At 45.3% G+C, this 22,833-nt stretch overlaps 2 long non-coding RNA genes across 3 annotated transcripts in view; both read left to right on the top strand.

The window, feature by feature from the left end:
* Window positions 1–22,833, top strand: part of LOC127004119 (uncharacterized) — an 87,606-nt gene that overhangs the window by 37,514 nt on the left and 27,259 nt on the right. The gene's annotated exons all lie outside the window — the stretch shown is intronic.
* On the top strand, window positions 7,079–7,978 carry LOC127004121 (uncharacterized). Its single transcript, XR_007757637.1, has 3 exons — window positions 7,079–7,190; window positions 7,289–7,585; window positions 7,685–7,978. It is a non-coding gene; the product is annotated as an uncharacterized LOC127004121 (long non-coding RNA).

The following is a 22,833-nucleotide window of genomic DNA, read 5'->3' as shown; positions in this document are numbered from 1 at the left end:
AGGAAGGAAAAGAATCACTCGCTCGCTGTCTTTTATTATGGTGGTGTTCTGTCTTACCTTTCTTGTGTGTGTGTGTGTGTGTGTGTGTGTGTGTGTGTGGATGAAATAAGAGAAAGAAAAGAGAATGGATGGAAAAGGAAACATCAGGGAAGAGCTTAGAAATGGAGGAAAGAGAAGAAGAAAGATGGGATGGATGGAAAAGGAAAAAAAAGAGAGGGAAGAGATAGGAAATGAAGGAAAGAGAAGAGTGGAAAGAGATAAAATAGATGGTGTGTGTGTGTGTGTGTGTGTGTGTGTGTGTGTGTGTGTGTGTGTGTTTACAGTAAAGGAAGCAGCTCAATGGCCAAAAAAAGTAACGAGAGAGAAAAAAAAAAGCCCGATACACTCACATCACCTATTTCCAAATGCCGAAAATGAGATCAGTCGGGTTCTAATCAGAGTTTTTTTAGGTTCATGGCACAGAAGAAGGGTCAAACTACCACCAGGGTCATTAAACTACCCCTGGAAATACCCGAAACTCCTACGAAAGCCTTGTGAAATATGAGTTTGGGCGCCGAAATGTTTAAATAATATGTCCCTTTATGTTCTTAGGTTCTTATGTTAATGGTTCTTATGTTATGTTAGGTTCTTATGTTAGTGGTTCTTATGTTATGTTAGGTTCTTATGTTAGTTCTTATGTTAGTCTGTACCGTGTTTCGAGGCTAAGGAGACTGATTTGAACACCGAGGCAATGCTCCGGCCCCCTCCTACCCCTAAATTAAACGAGTACTTAGATTTTGTTATTGCATGGGCGACAGTGTGGGAATAAGTAATGACAGTAATAACAATAATAATAATAACAATAATAATAATAATAATAATAATAATAATAATAATAATAATAATAATAATAATAATAATAATAAAAATAATAATAATAATGCACGACTTATCTAATCCTCTCTCTCTGCTCTCTTTCTGTCTCCATTTTTCCCTCCCTGTCTTCTCTCCCCCCCCCCTCCTCTCTCTTCCCCCCCTTACCCCAAACCCCTTACCCCTCCTTCCCTTTCACCACTCGCTGCCACTCAACGTGAAAGCATGAGGTTAACAAGGAGAGAGAGAGAGAGAGAGAGAGAGAGAGAGAGAGAGAGAGAGAGAGAGAGAGAGAGAGAGAGAGCAAAAAAAACATAAATATAGATGATAAAATTAAGTAAATAAGTGAATGAATAAAGTAAAAAAGTCAATATAAAAATAGAAGAAACACGAAAAAATAGAAAAAAGAATTATACCTTCGTTGAGAGAGAGAGAGAGAGAGAGAGAGAGAGAGAGAGAGAGAGAGAGAGAGAGAGAGAGAGAGAGAGAGAGAGAGAGAGAGAGAGAGAGAGAGAGAGAGAGAGAGAGAGAGAGACGACAGGGTGTTAAAAAAAAAAAAAACAGAACAAAAAAAACTAACATAAAGACAAAACAAGTAAGCAAATAAGTGAGTAAAGTAAAAAGGAAATTAGTAAATAAAAACAAACGAATAAATAAATAAAATAGAAACTAAATACAAGAAAATTGAGGAAAAAAATAGACCTACCTTCGTTGAGAGCACAGGCCTATGAAGAACGACTTTCAAGAAACTCCACTCAACTTCTTTCCGTCGTTGGCAAGGAGGGACGACCACGAGGGAGGGGGGGAGGGAGGGAGGGACGACCACGAGGGAAGGAGGAAGGGAGGGAGGGACAACCACGAGGAAGGGAGGAAGGGAGAGAGGGACGACCACGAGGGAGGGAGGAAGGGAGGGAGGGAGAGAGAAAGTGAGGGAGGGAGAAAGTGAGGGAGGGACGACCACGAGGAAGGGAGGGAGGGAGGGAGGGACGACCACGAGGAAGGGAGGGAAGGACGACCACGAGGAAGGGAGGGAAGGACGACCACGAGGAAGGGAGGGAAGGACGACCACGAGGAAGGGAGGGAAGGACGACCACGAGGAAGGGAGGGAGGGTTTTTTAGTTCTTCAAGTCCCTCACTCAACACACATTCAACAACCTCGATCACTCACGGTTATTTGATCTCCTAACTGATATACGAGTGCTGGAAGTGAGATAACCAGATGGAGAAATTAATAAAGAACAGGAGAAGTGAGAGACACAGGTGGAGAGATGAAGGTAGAAAAGGAAATGTGAGAAACAGGTGCAGAGGTGGAATAACTAGATAACCAGGTGGAGAGATGAATAGTTTGAGCAGGAGCAAGCAGATGAGCAGGTGGAGAGGTGGAAACACTAGATAACCAGGTGGAGAGATTACCGGAGAGCAGAAGAAAACAGATAAGCAGGTGGAGAGATGAATGTAGAAGAGAAATGAGATAACCAGGTGGAGAGATTACCGGATAGCAGAAGAAAACAGATAAGCAGGTGGAGAGATGAATGTAGAAGAGAAATGAGATAACCAGGTGGAGAGATTACCGGATAGCAGAAGAAAACAGATAAGTAGGTGGAGAAGAGAAATGAGATAACCAGGTGGAGAGATGAATAGTTTGAGTAGGAGAAATAAGTTAACCAGGTGAAAAGGTGAAAGTAGAAGAAGAGAAATCAAACAACCAGGTGGAGAGATGAATATAGAAGACAAGAAGTGTGATAAGCAAGTTTAGAGAGAAATACAGAACAAGATAAAGGAGATAACCAGGTGAAAAGATGAATATAGAAGAGAAAAAATCAGACAACTATGCAAGGGGAGAGGTAGAATAAGAACCTTTACCGGAAGACGATGGAGCACACTAACACACCAACATGAAACTACAAGACTGAGGACATTGGGAAAGGCCTTATAATCCGTCACTGGAACAAGCTTACTATAGAATCAGTGTGTGTGTGCAAAACGATCAATGCCTTTAAGAATCGCATTGATTGATTATTTCGTTGCGATAGACATGAACTAAACAGACAGTGCTTTAGTTTGTTCTGTTGGTCATTAATGAAGAGAGGAATAGACTGACTCACTATAGCAGACAATTGTTATGTTTGAAGTCGAGAGGTTTTCTGTTGACTGGTTTTCCATGTTTCCCAAGTTTTCTTCTCTTCCTCTTCCTCGTCCTCCTCCTCCTCCTCCTTCTCCTTCTCTTCTCACGACTTACCCTAATACTACTTCCAATATTTTTCATCCCCTCCTCCTCCTCCTCCTCCTCCTTCTCCTTCTCTTCTCACGACTTACCCTAATACTACTTCCAATATTTTTCATCCCCTCCTCCTCCTCCTCCTCCTCCTCCACCTCCTCCCCCTCCTCCTCCTCCACCTCCTCCCCCTCCTCCACCCACGCCTCCTAACCCTCTTCCCTTCCTTCTTCCTCCTCCTCCTCCACTTCCCTTCCTCCTCCTACTCCTCCTCCTCCCACTCCTCCTCCTCTTCCCTCTCCTTCTCACCTTCCTCTTCCTCCTTCCCTTCCCTTCCTCCTCCTCCTCCTCTCCTCCTCCTCCTCCTCCTACTCCACTTCCTCCTTCTCCTCCGCCTCCTCACCCCCCTCCTTCCTTCTCCACTTCCTTCCCTGCCTCCTCCTCCTCCTCCTCCTCCTCCTCCTACTTCTCCTCCCTTTCCTTCTCCTCCTCCCCCTCCTTCTCTTCCCCCTCCTCCACCTCCCCATCCTCCTCCTCCTCCTCCTCCTCCTCCATCGATCTCCCCCCTCCCCCCTCGCGCCCTCTTAGGAAGTATATTTACGACATTTTCGTTGACATAAAACGGCCAGAGATTGATTCCCCTGAGTCAATATTTGGGATTTTTTCCTCTCGCATCCCCGGAACCGAAAATTGCTTGTTAGGAGGCGACATCTTTGTCCACCGTGGAGGAGCAGGAGGTGGAGGAGGAGGAGGAGGAGGAGGAGGAGGAGGAGGAGGAGGGGAGGGATAAGGAGAGAGTGTGAGGAAAAGGTAAGAGGAGAGAGAAGACCCAAGTGGAAGGAAAATAAAAGAAAGAAAAGTAGAAGAATTATTGGGAGTTCGTCGAGGAGGAGGAGGAGGAGGAGGAGGAGGAGGAGGAGGAGGAGTGAATGGAAGAGTAAAAGACTAAAGAAAGAAAGAAACACATTATTATTATTATTATTATTATTATTATTATTATTATTATTATTATTATTATTGTTATTATTATTTTTATTACTCTTTTTTTATTATTGCATGTGAAAATTTCCGCATTATTTATATCTTATCTCAACTTTTCTTTATTATTTTCTTTATTTCGTGATGTGATTTGTTTTCTTTTATTCTTTATTCTCTCTCTCTCTCTCTCTCTCTCTCTCTCTCTCTCTCTCTTCACCAACACTCCTTATCCATCTCTTTACCCTCCATTTCTTTCTTTCACTTCTTCGTTTCCTTTTCCCTAGTAATTTCTTTGTTTCTCTGATGACTTCTTTCCTTTATTCTTACGTTCTTGCCATACATAATAACACCAACGGACTTTCAATGAGTGCGTGTGTGTGTGTGTGTGTGTGTGTGTGTGCGCGTGTCAAGACCGGGCCGGCCAAAACAGGCGTACGGAAGCCCAGTAAGTCAGACCGATCCATTGGGAAAGCCCTGCATAAGACCGCCTTTGACTCGCTGTTTATTAGGCTGAGGGAGAGGAGGAGGAGGGGGAGGAGGAGGAGGAGGTGGGGGAAGGGGGGGTGAAAGGGAGAGGGGAAATAGGGGGCAGCATTCTCACCTGTCTCCCGCAACTGGCATAATTAACGCTTTGTTCAGGTGTGGTGGGGGTGGTGTGGTGGGGTGGGTTGTGGGGGGTGGGGGGAGGGGGGGGTGGCAGGCCATAGTTAGTTAAGGTCACACACACACACACACACACACACACACACACACACACACACACACACAGAACAAGAAGGACAAGATAAGAAAGAAAGGGAAAGTAAATAGAGAGTAGAAGGATGAAGATAAAGAGGAAAAACAAGAAGAAAAAAGGAGTGGAAGAACAAGAGGAGGGGGATGTACACGTAGAGGAAGACGGAGAGAAACAGGAAGAGGAGGAAGACGAAGGTAATAAAGAGGAGGAAGAGGAGGGAGAAGACAAGAAGGAGAAGTAGGAAGAGGAAGAAGGAGCAGAGAAAAACAAGATTGAGGAGGGAGGTGAAGACAGGGAGGAGGAGGAAGAGAGAGAGGTGAAGAGGAGGTCAAGAAGGAGGAGGGGGAGGGAGATGAAGATAAGGGCGATAGGGAAGAAGGTGAAGACAAAGGGAAGGAGGAGGAGGAGGAGGAGGGAGACGAAGAAAAGGGTGCTGGGGAAGAAGACCAAGGAGGAGGCGGAGAAAGAAGAGGAGAAGGGAGAGGAAGACAAAGAGAAGAAGCAAGAGGAGGGAGATGAAGAGGAAGAGGAGGACAAAGAAGAAAGACAAGAAGGAGGAGGAAGAGGAAGAAAAAGAAGGACGAGAAAGATTAGAAGAAGGGAAACGAAAACAATGAGAAGAAGCAAAAGGAGGGAGATGAAGAGGAGAAGGAGGAGGAGGAGGAGGACGAAGACGAAAGACAGGAAGGAGAAGAGGAAGAAGGAGGAGGAGAAAGAGAACGAGAAGAAAGACGAAGCCAAAGAGAATGAGAAGAACGAAGACAAAGACAAAGAAAAAGAAGACGAAGAAGAAGAAAGAAGAAGAACAAGAAGATCAAGAAAAAGACAGGGAAGAAGAAGAAGAGGAAGAAGCAGGAGAAGGCGAAGGGCTGGGCGTCAGTGTTTACCTCCCCGGCCTAAGCAGCGTGAAGGGACCCTCGCGAGGCTTTTGTTATCGTGGTCAGCGGCGCGGCTCGTGTTGGCTCCGCGGCTCAGCCCAGCGCCCCCCACCGCCACCACGCCTCCCCGGTGGCTCACACACGGCGAGAGGAGGAGGAGGAGAAGTGGAGGAGGAGGAGGAGGAGGGTGAAGTAAAAGACAGTAAGAGGAGAAGGAGGAGGCAGAAGGAGAAAAAGTAGAAGGTGAAGAGGAAAGAAGAAAAAGGAAACTAAATGAATAGGAAGAGGAAGTAGAGATGAAAAAGTGAAGGAGGGAAAAGAGGGGAAAGAAAAGTTAACTGTGACGCGAGTAGTGAGCATTGGTATACGAAGAGTTGGGAGCATACGCCATACCTACGCGTGGCGGCAATGCTCATCTCCGGTACGTTAGTCATTTTAGCCTTGTGGTGGGAGCTAACCTATCATCCCGACACAGGGCCACTATAACACCCGGGTTACCACAGCTTATGAATTTATCTGACCTTTTCTTGGCGTGTTTATTGTATTAGCACTCACATGTTGATGGCCGAGCCTGTTCCACTCATTAGGAGCAGTAAGTAGCGGGCTTTTTTTTTTCATTATTGTTTTCTTTTTTTACGCCCTTGCACTGTCTCCTCTGCTGTAAAACAAATCCACTACTCTAATTGTCAAACTCAGCTGTGAAGTCAGTTTGGGCGGGTCCCGAGCCTCTCCACAGTCCTCCCTCATCACCTTCAATGCATCACTCTCTCTCATATGTCAGCTATTTACTATGAAATTATGTATATATTATTCTGTATACATATAATAAGTCTTTGTAGTTTTTTTTTGGGGGGGGGAGTCAGAAGGAGAAGAGAGGTGAGGGACACAGCCATTATTTTCTGCTTTGTTTTCACTGGGCAAGGCAGGAAGAGGGGGGGGGGGGGGGTATAGGACAGGCGCTGCACATCCCAGGAAGAACAAGGTACAAGTTGCAGGGGAAAGCAACCCTCGGTACACCAAATACAAGGTCGCTTTTACCTTGCAGCTTGTTTCTTGTTCTTCCTGGATGTGTAGTCTGCCTCTCCCAGTAGAGGAAACAGTTCAAGGGCAAAAAAGAGGAAACTAATGGAAAAAAAGCCCGCTACTCACTGCTCCTAGAAATGAGTCAAGAGAAATGGCCGAAAGATGGGCTATGAATATGTGGCTAAAATAATGGAAGGTAATATTTTTTTTTCCGACGTCAGCGATCAAGACACCATTTCCTCCCTCACCTCCATGCTCGATGACAGCTTCTCCGGCGGCACTCCTCCTAAACTGACTTCATATTTATAAGCCAGCCTTCTCCCTCTGTGGTGGATAGTGGAGTGTTTCCCATGTGGTATTGGTGTGCTGGATATCCCTTCACTGGTAGCCTGGTAACATACACTCCCAGGTCTTTCTCTCCCTCTGTGGTGGATAGTGGAGTGTTTCTCATGTGGTATTGGTATGCTGGATATCCCTTCACTGGTAGCCTGGTAACATACACTCCCAGGTCTTTCTCTGCCTCTGTGGTGATAGTGGAGTGTTTCCCATGTGGTATTGGTGTGCTGGATATCCCTTCACTGGTAGCCTGGTAACACACACTCCCAGGTCTTTCTCTGCCTTTGTGGTGGATAGTGGAGTGTTTCCCATGTGGTATTGGTATGCTGGATATCCCTTCACTGGTAGCCTGGTAACATACACTCCCAGGTCTTTCTCTGCCTTTGTGGTGGATAGTGGAGTGTTTCTCATGTGGTATTGGTATGCTGGATATCCCTTCACTGGTAGCCTGGTAACATACACTCCCAGGTCTTTCTCTGCCTTTGTGGTGGATAGTGGAGTGTTTCCCATGTGGTATTGGTATGCTGGATATCCCTTCACTGGTAGCCTGGTAACATACACTCCCAGGTCTTTCTCTGCCTTTGTGGTGGATAGTGGAGTGTTTCTCATATGGTATTGGTGTGCTGGATATCCCTTCACTGGTAGCCTGGTAACATACACTCCCAGGTCTTTCTCTGCCTCTGTGGTGGATAGTGGAGTGTTTCCCATGTGGTATTGGTGTGCTGGATATCCCTTCACTGGTAGTCTGGTAACATACACTCCCAGGTCTTTCTCTGCCTTTGTGGTGGATAGTGGAGTGTTTCTCATGTGGTACTGGTCAGTTTTTGCCTGTGTCTTTACTGAGTTGGAAATAGAACTTAGAACCATTGCTACGAGTTCTTCCTGTCTAACACTAAATTCCACTTGTGAAAACGAAGAATAAAAAGAGGAGTAGGAGGATGAGAGGGGAAGAAGGAGGAGGAAAAAGGAGGAGGAGGAGAAGGAAAAAGGAGGAGGAGGAGGAGGAGGAGGAGGAGGAGTTGGCTTAGCTCCCTGATGGTGTTTCTCTCGTGATGCTTCAGACCACAACAACTCTGCTCCTCCTCCTCCTCCTCTTCCTCATCCTCTTCCTCCTCCTCATTGGTTTACCTCATGTCCTCCTCCTCCCTTCCCCAATCTGCTTCTCTTCATCTGTGTCATTGTCTCGTCCTCTTCCTCCTCTTCCTCTCCCTCTTCCTCCTCTTCATCTTCCTCCTCTTCCTCTTCCTCCTCTCGGCTGTCAGTCTGAGGAAGCTGTGAACACTGACGAAGAAGTATTGCTGCGAAGGGCTAGTCATTCTGTAGGAGGAGAAAGGAGAAGAGGAAAAAGAGGAGGGGGACAAAGAGAAACAGGAAGAAAAGAAAGACGGAGACAAGGAGGAGGATGAAGGAAAGGAAGACACCACTCCTTCCCTCCCTCCCTCCATCCCTTCCTTCCTTCCTTCCTTCACTATGAAAAGAACCTTAAAAAAAATGATGAAGTGCTGTATTGTCGTGTATCTTGGTGTGTGTGTGTGTGTGTGTGTTGTTGTTGTTGTTGTTGCTGTTGTTGTTCCTTATTTATTTTAGCATTTTGAAGCGTGAAAAAAGATATCTTGTTTGTGGCGCGCGTCACTTGACAAGACACAATGAGAGAGAGAGAGAGAGAGAGAGAGAGAGAGAGAGAGAGAGAGAGAGAGAGAGAGAGAGAGAGAGAGAGAGAGAGAGAGAGAGAGAGAGAGAGAGAGAGAGAGAGAGAGAGAGAGAGAGAGGAGAGAGAGAGAGAGAGAGAGAGAGAGAGAGGAGAGAGAGAGAGAGAGAGAGAGAGAGAGAGGAGGAGAGGCACAGAGAGAGAGAGGAAGACACACACACACACACATACACAACAAAAAAACACCTAAAAAAAGCAAGACAGACAAACTTAGTGAAGGCAATTACAAAAACTGTGATAATGACAATCCATCTTCCCTTCCCTCCCTCCCTCCCTACTTCCCTCCATTCCCTCCCTCCCTCATTCCCTCCCTCCCTCCCCCCCCCTCATCAAGCCACACTTATGCCGCCACGCTGATCAAGGTAGGCAGGTGGAGCGGCAACATTTAATAGGCAACTGTGGTCACCTGGATTTATCTGAAGGCGGCGGTGACGGAGGCGATGAAGAGGAAGACGGAGGCGGTGAAGGACAGAACGATGGAAAGAAACATTTGTGGATTTTGTCGTATTTTCCGCCTTCTTCTTTCTGCTGGTTAGGTTAGATAAAGAAGACAGAGAGGGATTTAGTGATGATGATGGTGAAGAAGGAAGGAAGACAGAAAGTGAAGATGAAGGAGAAAGAAGAAAGGTGAAGGATGAAGGAGAAAGAAGGGAGAGAGAAAGTGAAGGTGAAGGAGAAAGAAGGAAGGAAGAAGGTGAAGATAAAGGAGAAAAAAGGAAGAAAGAAAGTGAAGGAGAAGAAGGAAGAAAGAAGGTGAAGGTGAAGAGCAAAGAAGGTGAGGGAGAAAGAGAAAGAAGGGAGAAAGAGAAAAGAAATGAAGGAGAAAGAAGAAAGGAAGAAAGAAAGAAGGTGAAGGAGTAAGAGAAAGAAGAAATGAAGGAAAAAGATGAAGGAGAAAGAAGAAAAGAAGAAAAAAAGAAGGTGAAGGAGTAAGAGAAAGAAGAAATGAAGGAAAAAGATGAAGGAGAAAGAAGAAAAGAAGAAAAAAAGAAGGTGAAGGAGTAAGAGAAAGAAGAAATGAATGAAAAAGATGAAGGAGAAAGAAGAAAGGAAGGAAGGAAGAAGGTGAAGGAGTAAAAGAAAGAAGAAATGAAGGAAAAAGGCGAAGGAGAAAGAAGAAAGGAAGGAAGGAAGAAAGAAATTAAAGGTGAAGGAGGAAGATGGAAGAAAGGAAGGGAGAAGAAGGTGAAGGTGAAGGAAGAAGAAGGGAGAAAGGAAGGAGAACTCGTGTATTTTTTTATCGTATTTTCCGCCTATTTTCCCTGTATTCTTTTTTCGCTGGTTAGGTTAAATAAAGAAGGGAAGAAGGATGATGATGATGATGAAGGTGATAGTGGGAACAAATAATATATGTGGTGAAAATAAGAAGATAGAAATATTTAAATTTCTTGTAGTTTCCATCTTTTTCTTTTCTTTTCTTTCTTTCTTTGACCTTTTATTTCCATCCGCTTGTTGGATTAAAGAAAAATGTTGAGAAAGAAGACGAAGAAGAGGAAGGAGGGGAAGAAGATGATGATGATGATGATGAGAAAGAAGTAAGAGAGGAAAAGAGGCAGAAAAAGAAGAAATTATGAGAGGAGGAGGAGGAGGAGGAGGAGAAGACAAAGAAAAGGAAGATGAAAAAATTATGGAGAAGAAAAAAGGGAGAAGAAGAAGGAAGACGATGAGGAAGAAAAAGGATGAAACGAAGAAAGGAAGAAGAAAGAAAAGGGGAGGAAAAAGAGATGAAGAGGAGGAAGGAGTGGAAGATGATGATGATGAGAAAGAAGAAGTAAGAGAGAAAAAGAGGAAAAGGGAGGAGAAATTAGGAGGAGGAGAAGGAAACAGCGAAGAAGAAAAGGAAGAAAAAGGAGGAAGGAGAGAGAGAGAGAGAGAGAGAGAGAGAGAGAGAGAGAGAGAGAGAGAGAGAGAGAGAGAGAGAGAGAGAGAGAGAGAGAGAGAGAGAGAGAGAGAGATATCATCATCATCATCATCATCATCAATAGCCAAAAAAAAAATACAGGAAACAAGAACTCGTGATTAATAACGAGGCCAATAAGACAGACAGACAGACAGACAGAAAAACGTAATTACGAGAAATATTTGGTTTAATCTTCTCTCAGTCTTCTCCCCCCACCCCTCTCCTCCTCCTCCTCCTCCTCCTCCTCCTCCTCCACATTTCATTCATCTCTATCTCATCTCCCATTCACTTCCCCTTTCTCCTCCACCTCCTCCTCCTCCTTCCATCACCTCCCCCCGCCCCCGTTTCCTCCTCCTCCTCCTCCTTCTCCTCCGCCTTCTTCTCTTTTTCCTCCCTCACTCCTCCCCTCATCTTCTCTCATTCCTCAGGTTTCCTCCACGCCGCGGATTGAATTGCCCAGAAAATAGAAAAAAAGAAGAGAAAAAGAGAAAGGGAGGGAGAGCGAGGAAGAAAAAGAACTGATCAGAATAGACGGAAGGAGGGAGAAGAGGAGGAGGAGGAGGAGGAGGGAGGAGGAAGGGTAGTGGAGGAGGAGGAGGGTGAGGAATATGAAGAAGACGGTGACATTAGACACGTAGAAATATGGCGGTCTGTTGGCTTCACCTTCTCTCCATCCGCCATCTTAGCACTCCTCTTCCCCTTTCCCCTCCCCCCCCTTCTTCATTGGACGCGTTTCACCTGGTCTCTGTTTTTATATAATTTTCTCTACACATTTTTTTCTGTATATTTTTTCCTGTACTTTTTTATTATTATTTTTTTTTTTTAATTTCTGGTTTAGCGACGGCGCAGAATCGAATCGTAATTAGAAGAATATTATGAGGTGAAAATTCTCCTTCAATATTTTTCAGAGGCGAAGGGAAGGAGGGATAGGGAGGGGGAGGGAAGGGGGAGGAGGGGAGGATCTTAGAGGAAAGGTTTCAAAGGGTAGCTGAAGGATGGGAGGAAGAAGAAAAGGGGAGGAAGAGGAGATGAAGGAGAAGAGGGGGAGAGGGGTAGGGAAGGGATTTAAACGAAGGGTTTCAAAAAGTTGAGGAAAGATAGGAATGAAAAGGAGGAAGAAGGAAGGGATGTAGAAGATAGATAGAGAAGCAGTGGTGGCACCTGGTCAAGGAACATCAGGGTGAGGTGCAAGAAGGCACAGTTCTGACCTTGAGAAGAGAGGATGGCACCATGGCACTGAACAATAAAGAAAAGTAGAGTTGTTTGCCAAGACTTTTGCTGCCAAAATGACCGTCCCTCACCCAGAAAAAGAGCCACCGACTCTCCCTTCAGTTACAAAAGAAAAGTTGACAAGCCTCTCAACAACGGAGGTGGAGGTGTATCTGGCACTGAAGGCCTTGATAAGGCTGTTGGCCCGACAATATCAGCTCCTGCGTTAGCCAAGATATTCGAAGTGGAAGACTAGCCATGTTGTTCCTGTGCACAAGAAGAACGACCGAACGGACGTGAGGAGTGTTATCACTAGACACCTGATAGGCACTATCTGTTGAGTGCCAGGCAGTTCGGCTTCAGGAAAACCGGTCAGCAGCCGATCTCCACCTACTACTATCCAACGAATGGAGTTCATTGAGGGCGCACCGCCCTATTAGAAAAAAATGAGAGCAGCCGGATTGGAGGAAAGCTTCTGTGCCTGATGAAAATTACTTAGAGGAACGCCACCTTCAAGTAGTCCTGAATGGGCACAAGTCCCCACAACGGATCCGGCGTGCCACAAGGCAGCGTCATCGGGCCACTTTACTGGAACATGTACATAAATGACCTCCCTCCATCTTGTTCCTGCAAGAGCGTTCGCCGATGACATCACTTTGACTCACTCAAATAGAGCCGGGAGAGGCCCAGCAGCACGCCAACTAAGAGCAATTGCAGATTGGGGAGTAAGTGGCAAGTGAAGTTTGCCCCAGCAAAACTCAGCTGCTGGTAGTGGCCAGGACACCTGTGGATCTCCAGCTTGAATTTGAGGACTCAAGCTGACGCCACGTGAGGAAGTGGAATGACTCCAGGCTGACCTTCCGCACGCACATCCAGCAGCTGGCAAGGCAGCCTCACGGAAGCTGACGTCCCCCCCGCAGAATCTCCTGGCTGATGGACAGTCGAGGGCGCGAGGTCTTATACAAGGCACAAATCCGATCCTCCCTTGAGTATTCGTGCTAACGTGGGGGAGCTGCCAGTACCATCTCGCGCTCCTCGACAAGATCCAGGAGAGGGCGTGGAGGATCATCGGATCGACAACCGGAGCACCTACCGACCCTGCAGACCCTCCAACACCGGCGAGACGTGGCCGGCCTCACCACTCTGTACAAAATACAGCAGGAGGGAGTGGAACACCTGAGGACGCTGCGCCAGCCGGAGCGGGAGGTGACAGCCAACACCCGGTCAGCGGAGGCGGCACCCACGGCTCTGGTGGTACAGCGATGCCGGACAACTCACTACCAGAGGCAGTTTATAAACACTTACGTGCAGACATGGAACCGTCTCCTTGCGGCCGGTCAGTGCCTTCAGCAGTTCACACACCACCGCAACAATATAAACTGTTTGTGAACCAGTGGCTGAACAATTTGTGAACAGGTTAGGCTTTCAGATAGGGGATACCAACTATGTTCCCTTTAGCCTAGAAACTAGTGCCGCCATATAATGTAATGTTATAGGTACTAGGCCCTGATGTAACCAAGTGTCTGTGTAAATAAAAAATAAAAATAAAAATAAAGGAAAAAAAGGGAAGAGAAGGAAAATGAAAGGGAGGGAAGAGAAAGAAAATTAAGGGAAGGGAAGAGAAAGGAAATGAAAGGAAGTGAAGGAAAATGAAAGGAAGGAAAAGGGAAGGAAGAGAAGGGAAGGAAAATGAAGGAAGGGGAAGAGAAAGGAAAAGATGTGAGGGAAAATGAAAGGAAGGGAAAGGAGGGACGTATAAGGAAAATAAGGAAAATTAAGGGAAAGGAAAAGAAATAAAGAAAAGGAAATGGGAGAAAAGTGAAGGATAATAAAGGGAAGGGAAGGAGAGGAGGAAAGGGAAGAGGGTAAACGAAAGAGCGATTGAAAGAAGAAAGAAGTGAAGGGGATGCTAGACGAAAGAAGATGATGGGAAAATGAAAGAAGGGGAATAAGTAAAAAAAAAAAGGAAAGAAGGGAATGAAAGAAGGAAAAGAAGAAAAATTAAGGGAAGGGAAGGAAAATGAAATGAGGGGAAGAGAAAGGAAGGGAATGAAAGGAAAGGGGAGGGAAGAGAAGAAAAATTAAGGAAAGGGAAGGGAAGAGAAAGGAAGAAGCGATTAGAGGAGTATGTAAAAAAAAAAAAAAAAGGAAGGGAGTTTTAAGCGGAAAGGTTTTAGAAGGTAGCGGAGGAAAGGAGGGAAGGAAGAGAGGAAGGGAAAGATAAAGGGAGGAAGGGGATGGTAAGTAAGAGGAAGGGGGGAAAGGGGGGGGAGGGGGTTTCCAGGTGTGTAGACAGGCACATCTTTGACAGGTGACACACAAAGAAACCCGTGAATGACACCTTAATTGAATGCGTGGAACAGGTGTGTGTGTGTGTGTGTGTGTGTGTGTGTGTGTGTGTGTGTGTGTGTGTGTGTGTGTGTGTGTGTGTGTGTGTGTGTTTTAAAGAGTCACACACACTAACACAAACACACTGAAGCGAACTCATCTGTGTGTGTGTGTGTGTGCGTGTGTGTGTGTGTGTGTGTGTGTGTGTGTTGGGGGGTGGAGTTAATAGAGTCACTAACTGTCATTAATACATTCGAAACACCAAAAAATATATATAATAGATAATAGTAATAATAATAATAGTAATAATAATAATAATAATAATATACGCAATCGGAACTCATCTACGTTTGTGCGTGTGTATCTATCTGTCTATTTATCTATGTGTGTGTGTGTGTGTGTGTGTGTGTGTGTGTGTGTGTGTGTGTGTGTCGGCGGGGGTCGCTGTACACGCCTTTCCGTCCGCGCGTCTCGTCAACATATTTTGCTCGGCGGGAAGGCGGGGAAGGCGGCGTCGTTAAGAGCTTTCGTCTAATTAATTTCTCGGCCTCATTTGACCAAGAAATGTTCCCCCAAACACGGAATTAATACGGGAATTAATATTTTCAGCGAAGGAGCGGAAAGGAGAGAGAGAGAGAGAGAGAGAGAGAGAGAGAGAGAGAGAGATGATGGAAACGAAGGAAGGGAAAGAATAAGAAGCGAAGGAATAAAGGAATGAAGTGAAAAGAGATGAGAGAGAGAGAGAGAGAGAGAGAGAGAGAGAGAGAGAGAGAGAGAGAGAGAGAGAGAGAGAGAGAGAGAGAGAGAGAGAGAGAGAGAGAGAGAGAGAGAGAGAGAGAGATTCCAGGGCTTATAAATATAGCTGAGAAAATTGACGATGAAGAGAATTAGGAAGAGGAGGAGGAGGAGGAGGATATGAAGACGTAAAGGAAGAGGAGGAGGAAGAGGAGGAGAAGGAAAAAGAGGATTATGAATAGTAGGATGAATTCAAAGACGAAGAAGGAGAAGGAAAACTATGAGGAGGAAGATGACGAAAAGGAGAAGGTGGAGGAGGAAGATAGATGGAGAGAAGAAAGACGAGGAAGAGGAAAGATGGCGAAGAGGAGGAGGAAGAAAAAAGAAAATGACGGAGAGGAGGGAAAGTGAGGGGACGAGGAGGAGGAGGAGGAGGAGGAGGAGGAAGATAGATGGGGAGAAGAAAGACGAGGAAGAGGAAAGATGGCGAAGAGGAGGAGGAAGAAAAAAGAAAATGACGGAGAGGAGGGAAAGTGGGGGAGGAGGAGGAGGAGGAGGAATAGTAAGATGAAGAAATGGAGAAACTTATTGAGGAAGAGGGAAGAGATGGAGATAATGAGAAGAAAAAGAGAATCAAAAGAGGAGGAAAGATTGATAAGTATAAAAAAGACAATAAAAGAAAACGAAGCCAAGAAGGAGGAAGGTTAGAGGAAGGTCCAGATGGTAAATAAAGTGGAAGAGGAAAGATTAAAGGAAAGGAAATAAGGAAAAGAAAGAGAAGGATAAAGGGGGAATGGAGAAGGGGAAAAAATCGGGGAAAAAAACATATCCATTTTTTTCTTAGAAGCCTACACCAATTAGTGGAGAAATCACTATTATTATTATCTCATTATTAGCATCGTTATTATTATTTTTACCGGCGAGTGAGATTCTGTGTTCAGCTTATCATGCTAGAAAGGAATACACAAGGATACTACAAATGTCCATCCATTCGCTTAACCCACATATGAAGAATTTTTTATCCCAAACTAAAATACTTAAAAGGTTAAACTCATAAAACATTACAAAATACAACAACATTCAGTATGACCTTACCTTACCCTCTCCGACCCTTTACTGCATGTGACCCGATCATGTTGACAGTTGAAATCACCATTGCCAGATTACCGTACTCAGAGCCGCGTATTTACCGGTTTCTGGCCCACAACTGTTGCCAAGAAGCACCAATAATCAACCATTTAAACGATAACCATATATGAATGCAGTTATTTGGGTGATGAAAGCCGTTAATGGGTTCTCTACCACAGACTCAAGGGCCAAGGAGACAGAGATGAACACCGACGCAACACTCATCTTTAGCGTATGCCCCACACTTAGCCTTTACCTGTAGGCGTAGATAGACACACCTGTGGGCGGACCCTTCATTTGCTGAGTGGCCAGTTGTGTGTCGCCGCCCAGTGTAGAGGTGGCCGCGGCGAAGCTGTCGTCCACTCAGCAAATGAAGGTGGACTTTTATTTCTCTCTCTCTCTCTCTCTCTCTCTCTCTCTCTCTCTCTCTCTCTCTCTCTCTCTCTCTCTCTCTCTCTCTCTCTCTCTCTCTCTCTCTCTCTCTCTCTCTCTCTCTAAGGGACTCTTACATAAACTTCGCCTTCATATGTGTGTGTGTGTGTGTGTGTGTGTGTGTGTGTGTGTGTGTGTGTGTGTGTGTGTGTGTGTGTGTGTGTGTGTGTGTGTCAGGGTTGGCAAAAACCAATGTTTAAAAAAAAAAACGGTTATTTTTGGTTTAAACCAGTTTTTTTTAACCATGTTTTTTTTCAGTATTTTTATTCCAGTAATTCTATCCGTATATACATATATGAGTTTGAAAAGGAATTATAGATAGATTTAGAGATGGATTTAGCAATATATTCATTTGATCTTCATACAATCTGTAAAAGAGGCAAAATGCAGCTTCTCTAACATGCATCTTAATTGCAATGTTAAAGAGTAGTAAAACATGAAAGACCTCTTCTAATTTTCCAGTTGCATGCTACAAAAACAGTTGTAAGAGAGAGAGAGAGAGAGAGAGAGAGAGAGAGAGAGAGAGAGAGAGAGAGAGAGAGAGAGAGAGAGAGAGAGAGAGAGAGAGAGAGAGAGAGAGAGGGGGGGGGGGGGCTTTCCTGACTATATCCCGCACCGCATACTGCCGCTGCATCGCGCTCCCTGGAGTTAGGGAGTTAGGTGATACTGTATGTCTGATTTAGCCTCCCAGTAACTCTTAATTACAGTTAAAAAGCTTTGTGATACTGTAGGTCTACGCTTGCTGGTCTAAGCATGCGCAGTTTACGAGAGACCAGTGTTTGTAAACAAAAGCGCCAGCTTTTGACGGTGGGGACGGCAAATAACACAACACCGGTTCAGGCGTTTCTAGTATTACCGTCCATATGTAGTACGTGTCAACGTGTGGTTTTCAGGTTTTGTAAGTTGTCTAAAATACAGGTAATGATAATTTGAATTTATCTATGTTTTTTTTTATTTGAAATATCAATATAGTATCGTTTTCGCCTATCGGACTTATCGCTAGCTAGTATCGGAATTGTAGATTTATATCGGTTATCGCCTATATTTGTGTCTCCAGTTATCGAATATCGGTTATCACCGATAAGGTTTTCCATTATCAGTTATCGGTTATCGGGAATAAGGTTTTCTGTTATCGTGCCTAGCTATGCTTCAGAGCATGAATTGGCCCTCCAAGGGTTTTGAGTTTGACACCCCTGGTTTAAACCGCCAACCCTGCTGCACATAATTAAAATCTTACATATAGTTAAAGCCACAATACTGATGAAACTAACAAAGATACACACAAAAAAAATGGTTTTATTAGTTGGTTTAAACCACTGGTTTTTTTTATTGGTTTAAACCATTTGATTTAAACCATTTGGTTTAAACCGCCAACCCTGGTGTGTGTGTGTGTGTGTGTGTGTGTAAAGTTGGTGAAGCAGAAACATAAGAGATGGGTAGATTGATAGATAGAGAAGAGAGTAAAAATAACCTCCTCCATTCTCCATTTTCTCCTCCGTCTCCTCCTCTTCCTCCTCCTCCTCCGAGTGGCTCCCGGTCACAAGTGGAGTGCCACAGGGGTCAGTGCTGGGACCCATACTTTTCATCATATATATCAACGACCTAGAACTAGGATTGAAATCCAATCTTTCAAAATTTGCCGACGACACAAAGGTGGGTGGGAAGGCCCTCACAACGGCAGACTGCGAAATTATCCAGAGAGACCTGGACCAGATCACTCGGTGGTCAGAAAAATGGCAGATGTCCTTCAACACTGCCAAATGTAAAGTAATGCATATCGGATCCAGAAACAGCAACCACACATACCACATGGGTGGCGAACCACTACATGTTGTGCAAGAGGAAAGAGACCTCGGGGTCACCATCAGCAGTGACTTGAAACAAATAAAACACTGCAACTCCGCCTGTAAGAAAGCCAATACAATGCTTGGGTTCATATCGAGGAACTTCGAATACAAGACGCCGGGAGTTATGTTATCCTTGTACAATTCGCTGGTCCAGAAACTGACCTATCTTTCGGCCACCCTCTTGGATTCTTTTTAGCAGAGTGTGCGTTTTTTTTTTTTTTTTTTGTTTTTGTTTTGTGTGTTGTGACTGTCTGTCTCCTTTGCTGTAAAAAAAAAAAAAAAAAAAAATGGCCCCACCTGGAATACGCCGTGCAATTCTGGTCTCCTAATTACAGGAAAGACATTGAATTACTTGAGAGAGTACAGCGCCGCGCCACGAAGATGATACCATCACTGAGGACGAAGCCCTATGAAGAGCGACTCGAGCGACTCAACCTCTTCACGTTGGAAAAGAAACGCCTGCGGGGAGACATGATACAAGTCTTTAAGTACCTGAACAAGCTCAGCAACGTTAATCACTCCAAACTCTTCACGCTACAAACCAACCTGAGAACAAGAAACAACGGAAAAACAATTCAAGCAAGGCGATGCAATACCGACATCGGCAGGAGTTATTTCTCGAATAGAGTTGTTCGCCACTGGAACAGCCTTCCTGCAGAAGTGGTTAGCGCAGAGACCATCAACTCCTTCAAGAAACGCATTGATCGCCACTTTGCTGCATCGGGAGTGAACTGAACGCTCCCAAGAGTAGATACACAAGTGCTTTAATCCTTCCCTGCAAGCCACTCCTATGGCAAACGGATTGATTGAATCACTGAACGCAGGCAGCCTAGTAATGAGCCAACAGGCTTTCTGCCGCCTGCTAGTCCATGTTTCCATGTTTCCTCTTCATCCTCAAACTCCTCCTCCTCCTCCTCCTCCTCCTCCTCCACCACCTCTTCCTCCTCATCCTCCTCTTCTATCTTAGTATTTCCCAAGTAATAAGAGTGACGTCAAACTGGTGTGTGTGTGTGTGTGTGTGTGTGTGTGTGTGTGTGTGTGTGTGTGTGTGTGTGTGTTCATGTTTTCTTCCATTTTTACTTTTTTTTTTCGCCGTCTTTCTTCTTCCTTCTTTTCTTCTTCTTCTTCTTCTTCTTCTTCTTCTTCTTCTTCCTCAATTTCGTCACCTCCTTTTTACCTTTTGCTTTGAATGTACCACGATAAGTTTTGTATCCTCCTCCTCCTCCTCCTCCTCCTCCTCCTCCTCCTCCTCCTCCTCCTCCCATTGACACTCTTTACCTGTCCCGATAACTGCATTCGCACCTGTTTGTCGGCCAGGTAAAACTTTATCTTGGTCTTAATTTTTCTATACCTTCCATTTCTTCTTTTAGTTCTCCTCTTTCTCCTCCTCATATTCATCATCATCATCCTTTTTCTACTCCTCCTCATCTACACTTTCATTATCATCATCTCCTCCTCCTCCTCATCATCATCATCATCCTTCTTCGGGTCGTTGAAAGGTCTCCCTGCAAAGATTAGTAACCTCTTGGTGGTCTCATATTTCCCCCTGGTCCTTCATCTCATCTTCATCACTCTCCCTCTCTCTCTCTTACCCTCCCTTCTCTCTCCTCTCCCCCTCTCCTTGCCCTCCCTTCCCTCCCTCCTCTCTTCCCTTCCCTCCCTCCTCTTTTCCCTTCCCTTCCTTGCATCTCCTCTCCCTTCTCTCTCCTCTCCCCCTCTCATTGCCCTCCCTTTCCTCCCTTCCCTTCCCTTCCCTTCTCTACTTTACCCTTCCTTCCCCCCTCTCTCCTTCCCTCTCTCCTTCCCTTGCCCTCGTCTCTCCATGCACGAGGTAGATAGAGTTACGAAGGACAGTCATTGGGAAGGGGCAAAGTCATTTCTCTACTATGGGTACACTATCTTAAAAGGGTACACTCAAATGGGTACTCTCAACTGGGTACACTCTCTTAAATGGGTACACTTGCGCGATTCCCATTCCCCTACTGCTTAACTCCTTTCCCAATTCCCCTACCTCTCATACCTTTCCCCATTCCCCTACCGCTGAACCATTCCCCATTCTCCTACCTCCTTACACTCTTCCCCCATTTTCCTACCTCTCAACACCCTTCCCCACTACCCTACCCATCAACACCCTTCCCCATCCCCCCTACCGCATACCAACCTTCCCCATTTCCCTTCCTTCTCACACACTTCCCCATTCCCTTACCTTTTCACACGCTTTCTTCCCTTCATGACACTCTCTCTGCGGTTCATTAATTAACTCAAGGTGAACAGGTGTCGAGTCTTACCTGAGAGAGAGAGAGAGAGAGAGAGAGAGAGAATATAGGTAGAGCCTCTGCCGTACACTCGCGGGTTTTCCTCATTACTAAACTCCTTCCCTTCGAGGATGACCCAAAGTGTGTGTGTCTGAGGACGGGGGTTCGCGGATTGGGAGATGGGAGGTGGGGGGGGTCGGTGGATGGGTGTGGTTGCGAGGGTGGGTGTTGGGAAGGTGAATAGGTGTGGGTGTGGGTGTGACTCCAACTCGACTGCGCAATACAAGAATGGTCATGGATACATTCAAGAAGAGGTTAGATAAAGCCATGGATGGTGAGGTAAGGTGGGGTTGAGTGTACAGGAGCTGCCTTGTATACGCCAACCGGCCTCTTGCAGACTCCTTACGTTTTTATATACATATGATTGAAGTCACTCCGTCCACTCTTTCTGTTCATCCATGTGCTTCTTTCTGTCTACCATTTGGACAGCTTGGGCAGTGAGACGAGGGAGGAAGGGACAGTGCAGGGCAGGGACAGGGAAGGTGGGCTTGGGAAAAGGAATGAAGGGTAGGGAGTGACAGGGAAAAGGTAAGGACAGCCACCACACTACGTCACGCAAAAAAAAAAAGGGAAAAGATAAAACAAAAGGCTATCGACCCTGTTATGAGGTTTCGTGGTAATATGATTCGCGGGAGAAATTCGCCAAAAAAGTTCATGATCTTCACTATACGTAGCAACTGTTTGTGTGTGGCTACGATAGACTGTATTTAGCAAGAAAACCGTATTTATTATTTAGTTTTGTGTTATTTAGTGGTTAAGAAGTGTTATTTTCAGTAGAGCATCGCTAGAGAGAGAGAGAGAGAGAGAGAGAGAGATATACCCCTGGCTTTCACTCCTACACACACACACACACACACACACACACACACACACACACACACACACAACACACGCACACACGGACTTTTTTTGCACTTCTTTTTCTATAAATAACAGAGAGAAGCAGATAGAAAGACAGGCAGACAGACAGACAAAGTGAAAGGTACGTAGCCATGGTTGCGCTTCGAAGTTGTGTGTGCGTGTGTGTGTGTGTGTGTGTGTGTGTGTGTGTGTGTGTGTGTGTGTGTGTGTGTGTGTGTGAACAAGGGCTGAAGCAGACTTGGATTGTGTGTGAAATGGCGAAAAAAAAAGTTTGTGTGTGTGGGGGGAAGGGGAGGTCTCTCTCTCTCTCTCTCTCTCTCTCTCTCTCTCTCTCTCTCTCTCTCTCTCTCTCTCTCTCTCTCTCTCTCTCTCTCTCTCTCTCTCTCTCTCTCTCTCTCTCTCTCTCTCTCTCTCTCTCTCTCTCTCTCTCTCTCTCTCTCTCTCTCCTATATCATCTTTACTACTTTGCTGCGTTATCAGATTTTGCCTCAAACATAACTACAACAAACTACCAATATAACTCTTCCCATAACTAACGTACTACAACAGTTAATACCGACTCCTATTCATCATTATTTACCACATCGATAATTCTTCATGACGTGTTGGTTGGTATTCTTCTTCGACCCTTCCGCCTCTCATACCAACTATTTCCAACGGCCAAAAAGAGAGATCAATCGAGTTATAATGAGGTTTTTTTTAAGATCATGGTACAGAAGAAGGGTCAGACTACCACCAGGTTCACTAAACTACTCCTGAGAATTCCCACAACTCCTATGAAAGGCTTGTCAAATATGTGTGCTTGGGGGACGAAATGTTTGGAAATATGACCCCGGCACGAGTATTGAAACTAGGAGCGTATTTACCTAAGACTTTCTTCCTCCACCACTGTCATCTTTCTGGGAGTGGAAAAGTCTTAGGTCGAAACATACCCAGAGTGAACGAAGATTAGAAGATAAAACAAAGAGGGGAGCACAGAGAGAGAGAATGAGGTAGATGGAATGTGCACCAGAAGAGAGGGAATGAAGAGAGAAAATGAAAGGAAGAGACGTTTGTTTGTTAGAAAAAGTAGAGATAAAGTGAGGGAGAGAAGTGCTGGAGGAAGGAGAAAAGAGGAGAAGAGTGGAGAGTGTGAAGAAGGGAAAGTGGGAGAAAAAAGAAGAGAGAGGCAGAAACTGGGAGGAGAAAGAAGAATGCTAGGAAAGGGAGGAGGAGATGGAGGGTAGAAGAAAAAGGAGAATGGGAGAAGAAGAAGAGGGTAAGGGAAGAGGTTAGATAGTGGTGTGGATAGGTGGGGAGTGTTGGGGTGCCGGGGAGAGCTGGGGAAAAAGAAAAGGGTAATGAAGGAAAGG

The sequence above is a fragment of the Eriocheir sinensis genome, chromosome 27 (genome assembly GCF_024679095.1).
Source record: "Eriocheir sinensis breed Jianghai 21 chromosome 27, ASM2467909v1, whole genome shotgun sequence".
Taxonomy (NCBI): Eukaryota; Metazoa; Arthropoda; class Malacostraca; order Decapoda; family Varunidae; genus Eriocheir; species Eriocheir sinensis.
The sequence above is the reverse complement of the archived record's forward strand: the minus strand, read 5'-3'. Positions and strand labels throughout refer to the sequence as shown.